Source organism: Gossypium hirsutum, chromosome A04 (assembly GCF_007990345.1).
Source record: "Gossypium hirsutum isolate 1008001.06 chromosome A04, Gossypium_hirsutum_v2.1, whole genome shotgun sequence".
Lineage (NCBI taxonomy): Eukaryota > Viridiplantae > Streptophyta > Magnoliopsida > Malvales > Malvaceae > Gossypium > Gossypium hirsutum.
The window spans coordinates 3,776,173-3,787,453 of NC_053427.1; positions in this window are offsets into that span (position 1 = coordinate 3,776,173).

The following is an 11,281-nucleotide window of genomic DNA, read 5'->3' on the forward strand; positions in this document are numbered from 1 at the left end:
TAGTGGTTACAGTCTTCGGCTGACCTACGTTGACCGATTTGGAATACCCTTTGCCCACATTGTTCACTTTATTTTCATTTCTCTTTGGGGTTAACCTCTTGGCGCTTTCTCCTGCGTCTATCTTCCCGCTCCTGATTGCATTTTTCAATCATCTCGCTGGACATTACTATGTTTGAGAAGCTCAGGGTAGTGCTTCCCAACATATGGGTAATGAACGGGGCTTTCAGAGTGTTGACGAAAAGCATCGTAGTTTTTTTTCTAAAAGAGATGGATGGACTTGTGTCGCTACCTCTCTCCATATTTGGAAATATTGCCTGAAGCTCTCACTTTGCTTCTTTTCCATATTCTGTAGTGTAATTTTGTCGGGCGCCATGTTAGTCACGTGGCCATATTACTTCATGAAAGCCTGTGCTAAATCCTTCCATGAATTGATTTTAACACGACTTAATTTATTGTACCATTTAGCTGTTGACCCGATCAGATTGTCTTGGAAGCAATGAATTAATAATTGGTTGTTATTAACATATCCAGTCATCCTTCGACAGAACATTGTGATGTGAGCTTCAGGACAACTAGTCCCATTGTATTTTTCAAACTCTAGAGTATTAAATTTTGGCGGGAGTATTAGATCAGGGACCAAACCCAGATCCTTGGCGCCAATCCCACAGTAGTAGTCAACATTCTCCATTGCTTTAAAATTTTCTTCCAACCAATCCTCGAGATGCTTGGCAATTCCCTCTTTGTTTTTTTTTTCCATTTCATCCAAATCAGGAACTACAGGATTGGTTGGATTGCCCCCCAGATTGGAGCCTAAGCCTATCAGGTAATCCACTGGTACCAAGGTACCGGTTTGATATTGCTGGTTCTGATAATAGGTACACTTTGCGGATGTGTTTGAGCATTTGTCGGGGTGAAACTCGGATGGTAGAGAGGCTCCTCATTGTCCTTTTCAACATTGATTATGGTGCTTTTTCCTTTTTCTAGCCCCTTAGCCAGCAATTGGGACAACCGATTCATCATATCCCTTTGGGACTCTAGCACTTGGTCCCTCATATCTTGCTGGATTTTTGCTAGTTGCTCTTGCATTTGCATTTGCAGCAGGTCTTGCGTCTCTTTTTGAAGTTGTTCAAGTATTTCCAATATTTGATCCATACCTTGTATCCTTTTCCGTGTACCGTAAAGATGCCTAGTCGTTTGACTTTTATCGGTTCCCAGGTTAACTGAAATAATTTTACCTAATTAGGGTCATTTAGTGAAAGTCTAATGCAAATGATGTTATGCAATGCAAATGCATGGAATGAATGTAAAAGAAAGGAAGACGTTGATTCTGAATTCAATTTCATTGGAACAATTTTTCTTGAAAACAAATTCCTTTACATAAAACAGATTACATATACGGCCTTTCTCTTATATTCCAAGCGAAGACACCTATCTTCCTCTTCATATCCGGATATTATGGTCGAGTTTTGCGAATTCTCCAAAAGATGTCCATATTAACTCCTTTTTGCTTGATCTAGGCCACGACTCATTGATCACTTATCCCACAATACTCGTCAACTCCTTTAAGAAAGTCAAGACTTGACGGCTCTCAAATAATCTTTGTCAGCTTGAATCCTCAGGCAATGAAACAAAGTTTTGTATTACTCCGCAGACTATCAGCCTTCTTTCGTTGTGTTTACTTGGACCATATTCGGATGGCCGTATTATATTCCACTTTATCAAGAAATCTATTTTCTTATGACAAGCTCTTCTATTTAGCAATCGAATATGAATCAACACCTTTTTTCTATGATGATGTAATGCAATGCAATCACAACAAGAGAAAACATGTTAGCACAGGAGAAATAAACTAAATAGAATACCTATCTGGGTGACCACTAGGGGTTCGGAGTGGCTCTACCTAGGGAGGGCTCTTAAGGCTCGCTATATGGTGCTCGGTTCTAAAGTAAAGGTACCTAAACCAGCAAATTCCTCGATCCTCATCCATTATAAGCTCATATAGATCTCACAGAATACATAGCACAGCAAGTTATCCCGAAAGCGATCCATATCTACACGGAGGTGAAAACCTCACAGGAATAGTTTCTCATCCACTTAAAGGGTGCACCATGTATTATGCAAGCATGTGCATATAACAAAAAAGCTCAAGCAGAAGAAATTGAATTAAATATGAAGATTGTACACACAAACGGAGAATGAAGAGAAAGATCGTATATCAAAAACTAATTTTTATTTTCACAAAAAGACAAAAGTTAATCAACTTGTGCTTAACTCTCTTATTGGGTCCCCAATGGAGTTGCCAAGCTGTCGAAACCATCTTTTGAAAAAACGAAAATTGGCTTTGGTTTTGAAAATGAAAACGAAAAAACGAGAGTCGCCACCCAATCCTTTTTGATGAGGTGTGATACCGAATCACCTCAAATTAATCGTTTTAATAAATTAAGATTTACTAAGACGATAATTTTTGTCTACGAAAATCAGAAAATGAGTTCGGGAGTCGTTACGCACGAGGAAGATAGCACCCTCGATACGCCCAAAAATGTACCTAGTGGTTAATTAGTGTCTTAGTGTCGAAAATTAAAAAACTTGAAAACTTGAAATACGATCCCTCTTTGTAAAAAACGCTCAAATGTTAAAGACCTTCTCGTCTCAAAGTGATTAAATGTCACATCCAATAAGTTAGAACTGACATCTCGAACTTTGAAAATAAGCCTCCCTTTACTTAAAATCATGTATTTTAACCCCCTTTTAAAAAGATATTCGGTATTAGGGTAAACGAGAAAAATTGAAACCCAGTAAGTTAGGCACGATCTCTCGAACTTCCAAATACTGAATATTGCCTTTATTTATTTTATTTTTTTTAAAAAAAATCTTATCTCGAAGTGACAAGATGTCATACCCGGTAAGTTAGGCACAACGTCTCGAATCTCCAAGAGTAAGCATTTATTCGAAATCATATTGCAATTTAAATGAATATTCTGTATTTAGGTTAAACGAGAAAACGAAACCCAGTAAGTTAGGGCACGATTTCTCGAATCTCGAAATACAAAATATTTCTTATTTAAAATAATATTTTATGTATCGAGTAAAAATATATGACATGATTTATAGTGAAATATAAAGCAAATTATAGTACTAATACGTATAATAACATAATAATAGTGCGACAGTGTCAATAACAATAATATGACAATTATAAAAAGATAAATAAAGCAAGGCTAGGAATATAAAAATATAAACAAATGCATAAGAAAATGAAATAAGCAAATACATAAAAATATAAAACATGACAAAATAAAAATGACAATGATAATAATAATAATAATAATAATAATAATAGTAATAATAATAATAATAATAGTAATAATAATACTAATGATAATAATAATATAATAATAAGAATATTAATATAGTAATATAATATAAAGTAATAGAAAAAAAAATAATATATGATATAATAAAGTAATAAAGTAATTAATAGTAATGTAATAGAATAATAATGTAATAATAAATATAATATAACAATAAACAAATAATAAATAATCTAAAGTTAATTATTTACAAAATATAATAAAAAAATGATGAAATGATAATAATAAGAGTAATATATATAAACAAATAAGTGGCTAAAAATATATATATAAATTAGTTGATATAAAATAATAATGTATAAGTAAATACAAAATATAATAAAATATAATAATACAATAGTAATAATAATAATAACAAAAATAGTAATAATAATGTATTTGTACAGGCCAATTTGGCCACCCCAAAACCCAATAACTAACCTACTTAAACCCCATACCCATCTCATCCTAAACAACCCACTAAACCAAACAACCCAATAACCCGTCAGCCCAACTAACCTGAACCCATTACAAATTAAACCCAGATACATTACATTCATAGCCCAAAACCCCAAAACCCTAATCAGCCGAACCACTCGCCGTTGCCCCATGTGCGCGATCACTCAGCCCCCACTCGAGCTGCCAGACCACTCCTCCTCTGCCCGAGACCTGGCACTGCCATACCGGTCTGACACTCCCACCACCAACACCGGCCATGCCCTGCAAAAACAACAGACAAGCAAAGCAAAGCAAGAATAGAAAAAAATAATAACAAAGTATGTAACAAAATAGGCTATAAAAGCCGAAAAAAATTGAGAGGGGACCCTTTTTTTTTCTTCTCTCTTTCGATTTCTAACCAAAAAGCAAACAATTGATATCCGAAATACTACGATCTTAACATCAAAGGCAGAGATTCGAACACCCAAAATCAGTGAATCAACAAGTCAAAAATCAGAACCGAAAACCTAAGGTGATTGTGAATCTATTCTTGTTTTGTCTTCTCTTCTATTTTCCCATATATATACTAAAATATATAAAAATAATATAATACAAACAATAAAAAAAAGAAAAATTGACCTTTCGAATTTCCGGCCACCGTGCACGTGGCCGCGCCGGCGCCGGTGAGACTCCGGTGACCGGACCGGTGACCGGCCCGTGGCCGGAGCTCCCTCTTCTCCCCTCTTCTTTCTTCCCTCTCCCCTTCTCTCCTTTTTTTTCTCTCCACGGTACAAAATGAATTTTTTTTAGAAAATTTTGACTTATATAGGGGTCCAAAACGCACCGTTTTGGACCCCCTTTGTTTAGACTAAAAACGACGCCGTTTTGGACGCGGGTCGGGTCGACCCGACCCGCACCAGGTCAAATCCGCGTGTTTTTTAATTCAATGGTATATTTGCGCATTAGATCCTTCCGCATTTCCAGTGTTTTAAATCAGGTTTATTTTGTTTATAATCTGGCCCTAAAATTTAATCTGACTTGCAATCTACTCCCTGTTGATGCGCTGCGCTTTGATAGAATGGGAATATTACTGATTCCGTCCCCCATGTTTCACGCGCGTACAATTAAGTCCATTTTCTTTGTTTTCATTTCAAATCGTCCCCACAACTTTGTTTTTAATTCAATTTTAGTCCTTTTTTTTCGTTTATTTTTATATCTTTATTAAATATCCTTGTTATTTTTATATTATTAGTATTATTAGTATTACTATTATTATTATTATGTATTAGTATATATTTTTATTATGTACATGTATACATATATATTTTCATATTTAATATTTTTATTTCACTTTATTTTAATATTTTATTAATGTTATGTTTGTTTCTTTTATATTCCAATGTTATCATTATTATTATTATTATTATTATTGTTATTTTTATTAGTTTATGCTTTGTTATATATTTATATATTTATAATACGTATATATACTTGATATTTGTATATACCTCGGTAATATTATTACTAGTTTTTTTAATATACGCATATATTACCTAAATATTTTAGTATTATGTATATTCTTCATGTATTATATATATGTGTTCTAAATACTATACTTTATTTGTGTCATGTTTTTATGTTGTATTATTATATTTTAATATTATATTATATAATTATATATACATATATCTTTATATATATTATCATTGTATATATTTTAGTATTATTAGTTATATTTTTTCTTTTACACTATTGTACACATATTTCTAATATTATATTGTATATACTATTGTTTATATATCTATATATATGTGTATGTATTTATGTAGTGTACAAAATAGTTTTATTATTATTCTTATCATTTCTAAGGTATGCATATACTGTATATGTTCTATGCGTGTTGTATGGATTTTTAATATTGCTAAATATACATATATCATCTTACGCACGCATTCTTAATATTATTATTACGTGTATACATTCATTATTTTCATTTCGTGTTCAATTCCATTATACCTTCATCTTTTCTAATATTATTGTCACCTCGATTATCTATTTTAATATATTCCTAGCTCTTTCATTTATTGATTTTTATTTCATATTATTTTACTTTGCATTATGTCGAAAATATTCTTATTCATGATTTAAATCAATAATCAAGGTAATATACCGATTTAACATTAAGTCATCGAGTTCATCGCTATGTTGGGTGAACGTCAATTGACTCATGTTAAAGCGATATACCCTTAAAAAAACGAAATAAACCAAAATTTCTCGTTCTTTTAATCGGATTATGATTAAATTTTATATTGAACTCGTATTTTGTGAAAATCAAGACAACACATGTTTATGAGATACCAATTTTGGGCGTCGCGAGGGTGCTAATACCTTCCTCGCGCGTAACCGACTCCCGAACCCTAATTTTTCTCTGGCTTTTAACGTAGACCTAAATTCAGCCTTCCTTTTGTTTTAAAAAATGAATCTAATAGGTGTCCGATCACACCTAGGAAAAAGGATCGGTGGCGACTCCCTCTTTATTTTAAAATCGAACTTCAGTTTCCAAACTTTTTCACTAGATTGCCACAATTAGCGACCCCGAAATCAATTTTTACGTCGCTACAGCTGGCGACTCCACTGGGGATAGCCTTGTTGAGAGTCGTGTCTGGAATTAAACATATTTTGTCAAAATTTTCAAATTTCCTTGTTCAAAGTAAATATTTGGTCATGATCCGAAAATCTCGTTTTCAAAATTCATGCATTTGTATCGTGCTGTAAATATTTCTTCTAACTTGCTTATTTGGTTGTTTCTCAGTGTTTCAATTTTTATGGTTTTAATTTTGGTTTAGTTTCTTTAAGTGAAACGTAAAGGTTTATGAGTTGTTCCCCACACACCGTGTACTTGCATTTTCGTATAACATGAGCTCTCTACCCGGGCTCCGTCCGTTTAAGTGAAAGTAAACGCTACGCCTTCGTGAGTTAACTCGTCCCTCCGCACAGGCTAGTGAATACTTTCGGGTTACATATGACTTATGCTTTCGTGAGTTAACTTGTCCCTCCGCATAGGCATAAGTAAATGTAATCCCTCGAATTGAACTCGTGAGCCTGTGATAGGTTATGACCGAGGCTTCGTGCTGATCTTAGCAGATGATAGTACGAGCAATTCGAGTACCTGTCTAGAACCGAGACTGCATATAACAAACCATACGAGCTATCCAATTAGAGCCATGCCGAACCTCTGTCCGCTTATAGTCATCAAAATAAGTACACAGGGAAAATGCCTTTTGCCTTTCATTTACACTGTTTATGCAAAATTATTGGATTGGGTAGTTTATTTGTTTTTCAAATTATATTTGTTGTGTTTACTAACCAAGTTTGTTTGTTTTTACTTTTATTTTCATCATGCATCATAGGCATCATATTAGGAAGGTGTTGATTAAAAGTTGGTTGCCAAAAAAAAACGGGTTTCTGATGGAGGAGTTAATTACACAATAACCGAGAAGATGTCGTGATTCGGGACTGGTCTCTAAAAATTCAGAGAGAAAAGGGGATAGTCTAGTGGAAGGGTGTGTCGCCAATTTGCCCGACCATATAACTGTAAATGTTCGCCAAAATAACTTTGAGGATTTGGTTCGAATTTGGAATCAGTGAGATTCAGACACTAGAGACATTTTCACTGAGAGGTATGGAGATATAGCTCACCTGATCACCATCCGTGTAGACGAACAGTTGATTCAAGCCATGGTTCGGTTCTGGGACCCAGCTATCAGTGTTCACCTTCAATCAAGAAGACTGACTCCAACATAGAAGAGTATGTGCTTTACTTCGCATGACAATGTACAATCGGCAAAATATATGTGAAGGAGCCTAAGCGATGACATTCAAGAAAAGTAGTGAGACTGACAGACATGATGATGCATGGGCCGAAAAAAGATAAAGAAGAAGAATGAAACCATTTGCATTCATGGTCCTCCCTACGAGATTGGCTTGAACCATCCAACATGCTGAAAGGGTAATCTATTCGCTTTGGCCATTTACGGTTTGGTCATTTTCCCAAAAGTTCTCGGACATCTCGAAGTTGCAGTAGTTGATTTCTTTCGAAAGGTTAAAACAAGGAATCAACCCTGTCCCGACCATCCTAGCCGAGACCTTCAGGTCCCTAAGTAGTTGTCGAAGAAAAGGGGAGGGACGATTTATCGGATGCGCGCAGTTGCTCAATGTTTGGATTTTGAGTCACTTTGGAAGGTAGAGCGTACTCCGTTCCTTATGTTTTCTAAAAATTCTCCCCGCTAGGCTAAAAGATGGCGAGGAAGTCACCGAGCAATTGGGTATCAGTTTTCAGATCTTCGCGCGGTTATATGGGACACCTGGATCCGTCCAGTTGCCTGTGGGAGTGGGTTTTCGGGTTATGGGGGATTGGATTGCCCGCTATGTCCAAAGGCATTTTTTCGACAATCCTGCAACTGAGGATTAGCACAGTTCGAGTTCACTTTCGCGGTGAAGGATATATGAAGAGAGTCCGAGACACTGCAAAGTATTGGAAGGAAATTCATTTCATGAAATTAGCTTTGTATGTTGATACCCTTACCCCAAGATACGACATATGGAGGAAGCAAACGGGTAAATAGTCAGCAAATCCATCAACAAACTACACCATTCACAATCCTTTCTCGGAGGAAACGCCATCTGAGCTAGAAATGGCAAGACAAGATTCGAACGAGAAAGGCCAAGATGTCTCGGGACCTTAGTGCCCTTCAGAAGAAAACTATCAACTGAAGATTGAAGTTCAGGTTGAAAGGTCCAGGACTGAAAAAGTACAAAGAGAAGCGGAGATTGTGAGAAACGACTTAAGGGACCTTCATTGGAAAACAAGAAATTAAGAAACACTATAAAGGAATAGCGGGTTGGGCAAGTCGACAGCAGAATGGAAGGAAGAAATTAGCAATATCAAAGGGAGGAATGGAGTTTTCATGGGAAGAAGAATTGAAAAATGCAACGATTGATCAGATGAGAAGAACGCCGAATGTTCTCAGTTGGGAACTAGTCAATTCCCTCCGCAGCCAAAGATCGAGCATATCAGAGTTTTTAGAGCAAGTAAAGAACAAGGCAATGTGGCTAGGAAATTGTGTAACTGTTGGAAAAATGAGAACTTTGTTAATAGACTATGTGATAAATGAATGCCTAAATATGGGGCTATCTTGAAATCAACACCAATTTCTTGCATTTCATTCATAACTACATTCATTTGACATTCATGCATTCATTCATGCATCAATTCATTCATTGCATATCCCATACTCGTTCGCTGAGTTAAAATGTACAATTGCAGTTGCAGACTTCAAGACTGGAACCACGTCATCCGTATAAAACGCGCCGACAAGCTAGAGTAATGGAGAATAATTTCAATGAGAGAATTGAAATGGATGGAAACAGGGGCTCCAAAAGGGGAATATTATCCAAGAGCAAATCTGGCCAAATCCTGCAAATAAAGAAGACAAAAGATAAAGAACATAATGTTGCATTGAAATAATGATAGTGAACTAAAATATCTTCACAAATGAAGTTTTGCATATTACTCTGAAAATTTCTGGATAATACAAGAAACTGAAACAAGACAATTGTTTAGGAATTCACATATGTATGGGTTGGAAATACTCGGAGAGATTTTCTTCTTCAGTCCAAAAGGTGGTTGGACGTTTTAACAATATTGATCTTAAGAAAGGATCATTTTATAAACATCTTTAGTGGGGTAGTAACATTCGGGGAATGGTACGGTAGACCAAATTGAGGAGAAGATTCGAGGTATACGAGTAGAGTATGATTGATATGTCCGAAGGAAGATGAGGTGGGAGCTCGATAGATGAATGAGTGATGACGTCCGAAATAGGAGTTATTCATAAACATTTTGCATCATAATATGTCTAATTAGGAGCATTTGACTCATTTCGATCATGGCATCTTAATATTGGCATAAGCATAAATTCCAGGAAATCAATTCTACAAGTGGATTCCCCATGGACATGTAGCAAGATTGATTGAAATACAATTTAACGCCTAATCCCTAAGCAGTGGGACGGTCAAAATTGCGAATCTTATCTCCCTAAGCAGTAGTGGAGCAGATCCAAGATGCGACTTAACCCCCTAAGCAGTAGGGTAACAGGTTAAAATATAGCAGATCTGGCCTTCAGGTGTTCACGCTGAAGCAGATCCAAGATGATTTGCGTCTCTGTATTGTCAGAGAACAAATCGAAGAAACAGATTTGGCATCTCCATATTCGACGGAGAGCAAATCGAAGACATAGCTGATTTGGCTTTCACGTGCTTACGATGAAGCAAATCTAAGATGATTTGGCATCTCTGTATTGTCAGAGAACAAATCGAAGTTTGGCGTCTCCATATTCGACGGAGGGCAGACACATAGCAGATTTGGCCTTCAGATGTTTATACTGAAGCAAGATCCAAGATGGTTTAGCATCCTTGTGCTTACAAGGAACAAATCGAAGGCATAGTTGATTTGGCTTTCACGTGTTTACGTTGAAGCAAGTCTAAGATGATTTGGCATCTCTGTATTGTCAGAGAACAAATCGAAGTTTGGCGTCTCCATATTCGACGGAGGCAGACACATAGCAGATCTGGCCTTCAGATGTTTATACTGAAGCAAGATCCAAGATGGTTTGGCATCCTTGTGCTTACAAGGAACAAATCAAGACATGGCTGATTTGGCTTTCCCGTGTTTACGTTGAAGCAAGTCTAAGATGATTTGGCATCTTTGTATTGTCAGAGAACAAATCGAAGTTTGGCGTCTCCATATTCAACGGAGGACAGACATATAGCAGATCTAACCTTCAGATGATTAGACTGAAGCAGATCCAAGATGGTTTGGTATCCTTGTGCTTACAAGAGCAAATCGAAGACATAGCTGATTTGGCTTTCGCGTGTTTACGCTGAAGCAAATCTAAGATGATTTGGCATCTCTGTATTGTCAGGGAACAAATTGAAGAAGCAGATTTGGCGTCTCTGTGTTCGATGGAGAGCAGATCGAAGATATCAACATGACAGTTATAGTTTGCAAGAAGCAGATTGAAGTCGTCAAGAGGCCATATAAAGAAGATCAAGACTCAAGACTCGACAAGACCGGGCAAAATTGGTCTTTTTATAGTCTTTGTTCTATTCCTGTTACACAGCAATGAGCAAAGAGGGGTAGTTGTAGACACTCAATTTGCCCGGGCCTAAAATAAGTCCAAAACAAAAATAATAAACCCCCAAAAAAACGAAGTCCAAGTTCAGTCCAGAATTACAAATATAATTTGGCCCGATCGGAATGACCCATTACTTGAAAAGATTTAAGGTCCATCTACAAGTTTGACTCATATGGAAATATAATCTTCAATGATATGCAATCTTAGATGTGATATGCAATCTTAGATATGATACAATCTTAGATATGATTGCAATCTTAGATATGATACAATCTTAGATATGATTGCAATCTTAGA